The following is a 4625-nucleotide window of genomic DNA, read 5'->3' on the forward strand; positions in this document are numbered from 1 at the left end:
GAGGACCTGCGGTTTATGTAGATAGGAATAGCTCATTCTAAGGTAATAAAAACATAACGCTTCATTGTGTAAGGTCTTTTATACACCTCTGAAGACATATTTAAGTACTGTATATTATATTGCATTTCCAGTGTTGGGCAAGTTACTCTGGAAATGTAATTAAATTACTGATTACTGATTATTCCTTTTAAAAGTAATCAAGTTACTGGTCTGATTACTTTATTTCAAAAGTAATTAGTTACACTACTCCTTACATTACTACCCCCCCCAAAATAACCTCTTTAGCCTTCTCAAGACTAAACTTTATTGGGAAGTGCATACTCTACTGTACTCTATCTCGTCTTTAATTATTTTAATACATTCTTTCTGCTTATTCCATGCTAAAGCCTGTCATAAATAATAATAATAATTAAACTCTGTGACATTTTAACTTAAAACATTTTTTCATATGTTAACTACTATTTCTAAACCTGCATACTTCATAATGTAAAAAGTCTCTCCTTAGTTTCTTATAACTTGTATATCTTAACTAGTGCTTCTGCATATTTCTATGATGATTTCTTCGTCATTTAACAAATATAACAGCGTTAGAGCAGCAAAAACTAGTCTGACAAAACATAACATGTTGCTAATAGCAGCCTGGCACTCGACAGTAGAAGTTGATTCATTGCTCTCCGTGCCCGGTGACGTTACTTTCTCCAGAAGTTGCCCTTTCAGGTTGTTTTTCGCGGGTGAGAGGGTTTTGCTTACCTTTGACAGAAATAAACTCAAAATAATGATTGTATTTCCAGCTACAGAACGCATACGTTCTCTCTCCATGCTGAGTTTGTTTTCGCTGGTAGTACCAAAGATTGTCTTGTGATAGGGAGATGTATGGGTCTGTAATACTTACAATTGTAGCATAAAGGCTAACATCGATCACGAGAGGCACCTCAGCCAATCATATCTGGTGTCTAGTCTCCTTGCCTGCGTTCTGCGCGGCGATAGCATTGGCCGTTACGAGGTTTTAGCTTAAGGTGGCAGACTTTCCATAGAGTGGCTTTGGCAGTACTTTCCGTGCAGGCGCGTTTCAGTTTGTTGACGTCGCGGGTACGACAGGCAGGCATCCAGACTTTGAAAAAGCTATTTCGCTTTTTACAATTTAAATGATAAAACGATACAACAGCAACGATGTAATGCAGCGGTAACGTATAGTTACCTGGGCTTGGAACTATAATCTAATTACTATTTTAGGAATTATAACGTGTTAAATTACTCCGTTACCAAAAAGTAATCAAACTACAGTAGCGCGTTACTGCCCAACACTGTGCATTTCTAACAATAGATATCATACATTGCACCTTTAATAGGAAGTGAGAGAAATGAAATAGTACATTTTCTCTTTTCATTTACTTTCAAACTATCAGCACAAAAGACACTGATTACAGTACATGTCCTTAAGTTTGTTTTAATTTGAACACTACTGTTATTCCTTATTTCAATGTATTTGTTTTGTTTGAATGCATATTCAACACCTGACTGATTAGTTCTGACTTCTGTTTCTTTTCTACTCTTTCTATCCTTGTAAAAAAAGAAAAAAAAACCTTTTTATACTGTGGTAGGCTATATGAGACCAGTTTTTACTGCACTTATGCTTTTTGTTGTCCTTATGTTGTTCCAATTGCTTCTATTGTTTACCTCATTTGTAAGTCGCTTTGGATAACTAAATGTAAATGTAAATATTCAGCATCTCATTAAAGTTAAGCACTTAAGTTACACATTCAAACAATGGCCATCAGAGTGTCTGTATAATAGCTTGAATGTTTCAGGGACAGACAAATGATGGTGTGAAAATGAACAGAAGGCTGAGAGATGAAAAGAGAAGCCGTTTATTTTTAATCTGTGAAGAGCTCGCACAGTTTTTAGACTTTGCAGACAGCTGTGAACTAGACAAACTAATAGACTGTTGTCTAACAGGCCGACCATTTGTTATTTCTCTACCTTTAACATCACATAATTATGTTTTGAAAAAGGTTTCACTTCGCGTTAAAAAATGTTGACCCAAAAATTAAACTTGTGTCGTCATTCACTTTGACTAATATCCTTCTAAACCAATATGACTTACTTTCTTAACTTAATCTTCTAATCCGTTACTGCCACAAAGTCACAGTATGTAGGGCATGTAGAACACAAGTCATTTAGACCACTCTTATGACATTTTAATGACACTTTTTTGCAATTTTGAAGCTTAACAGCCTCATACCTCATCTTCAGATTATGAAAAAATATGGTCAGGATATTCTTCCTAAAAATGCATATTTTTGTTTCACAGAATAAAAAGTTAAATGGGTTGAGATGGCATGAGAAATGAACCGCAAAAGATCCAAGGTGCATAAAAAGAACAAGCAGAGATTAGAAACAAAGATGTATGAAGACATATAACCACACAGTTTATATACATTCACATACAAAAAAATACAGAAAAACAGCACAATTACAATTTATAGTGATTCTAAACCCGGGATTCAAAAACGTCACTACTTTCCCACACCTTAAAGGGATAGTTCACCCAAAAATTCTTCCATCATTTCCTCACCCTCTTGTCATTTTAAACCTTTATGACTTTCTTTCATCCGCAGAACACAAATAAAGATATTTTGAAGAAAGTTGGTAACCGAACAGCACTGGACCCCATTTAACAACTGGTCCAGTTAACAGCATTTTTCAAAATATCTTCTTTTGTGTTCTGCGGAAGGAAGGAAGTCATACAGGTTTGAAATGACAAGTAAATGATGACAAAAAATATTTTTTAGGTGAACTATCCCTTTAAAGCACACAGTCAAGCGGCCTACATCTAGCGTCCAAAAAATAAAAGGCAAGACACTTATGGGCCTATAAAACTACACGTGATACACACATCTTCGCTGTACAGCTCATCTCAATCTCTCTGACACAGTTCTCTGGAGATCATCAGGGTAGGACATCACTGATATATTTTATATATGGTCTGTCTGTGAAAACTCTTCTAAACACAGCTACATCTAAAGTTCAGTCTAGTTAAAGGCGTTGTATAATGAGGAATCAAATGTTTCTTGATCTTTTGAGATCAAGAGCTTGATGTTTTATGAACACATACTGTACTGTAACTTTTAGACCTAAAAACTCACTAGTCCAAAAGGAGCATTTGTTGAAGTGAAAGTGAAGTAAAATGAATCTATGAATGAGACCGATGTGAATCTTTCTAAAGTCAGAAAGTAGGGGAAGATCATCAATGTTCAACGTAGATTAACAATTAAGCATTAACAATAAAGGTTAAGGCTGCAATCTGTAACTTTCATGTCATTCAAAACCTGTATATGACCCTTTCTTCAGTCGAATGCAAAAGAAGATATTTTGAGAAATGTCTCATTGGTTTTGTGTCCATACAATGGAAGTCAATGGGGGCCAGTGTTGTTTGGTTACCAATGTTCCTCGAAATATTTTCTTTCAGTTTTGGAATGACATGAGGATGAATAAATGATGACAGAATTTTCATTTTTGGGTGAACTATCCCTTTAAGGTTTAAGAAGGTAGAAGCTGCTTTTTACAAACTCAGCTCACAGCTGAACCGAGAGCAGTATGCAGATGCTCTTGGAAGCGTGTATGGTACAGTTTCTATAATCAGAGCCTCAGGCGGCACACCCACGGACCTCCCACAGTCCCTTTGCAAACAGTCTGATGCATACTGCAAACAAAAACGTCAAGTGCCATACAGTAGCTAAAAAACTTTTGGCAGTCTGGGTGAGGTATTGTGAAATAGTCAAATAAACGCTTTTCAGAAATAACCCAAGCTGGCAAGGTTAATAGCATCAAATCATGTAAGAAGGCATTCCGTTTCATATCAATGATAATATAAGCTACTTCGCAAACCTGCAGCTCTACGGTTTGAACATACAAACCTGACCATGCTATTGTGTCTTTCCATTAATATATTCAAAGCACAAATCAGGTATGGATAAGTTATAGGGTCTTTTATGTGCCAGGCTAAATGCCGCACTTCAGCACCTTTCTTCAGACGTCATTAGTTGCATATATGCCTTCACTAGCATACAGATTGCTGAGATTAGCACATAGAACAAAAAGTTTCCTCTGCGAGAAGGCCCGAGGGCAGAGATGGTTACCGTGACAGGCCTCCATCACGTCAGACAGGCCCGTCAAATTGACTTCCAAGAGCATATTTGTGCAGGGCCGCTAAAACTTGAGGGCTGATGGGGTGACGTAGACACAGCAGGGGTGGAAGACATGTGTGACAGCTCTCTGACACATTCATGAATATAGTGTGAACCTAAAATGAGCTTTCAGATTTCAAGAAAATTATAATACTCTGACAGAGGCAGAATTTCATGTTATTTTAAGACCTCACTGAGGGCCAGGGGATGCAATTGTTTTTAAAATGTATTGAAATTTTCATTTGAATGTATTTGATGTATTTAAATCTTGATCCTAATTTTAAAGACACACGGCTGATGGCAAAATAGCCGGCTTTAAAACTTTGCTCTCATTCTTAAGATCACAGAGGCAGAAATGATGTGGACAGCCACTCTCACAATAATTTTCTTCCAACAAGCGAGGCCAAAACCTTAGGCCATCGACTTCTTTTACTTGCA

This window comes from Triplophysa rosa, linkage group LG22, assembly GCF_024868665.1.
Source record: "Triplophysa rosa linkage group LG22, Trosa_1v2, whole genome shotgun sequence".
Classification (NCBI taxonomy): Eukaryota; Metazoa; Chordata; class Actinopteri; order Cypriniformes; family Nemacheilidae; genus Triplophysa; species Triplophysa rosa.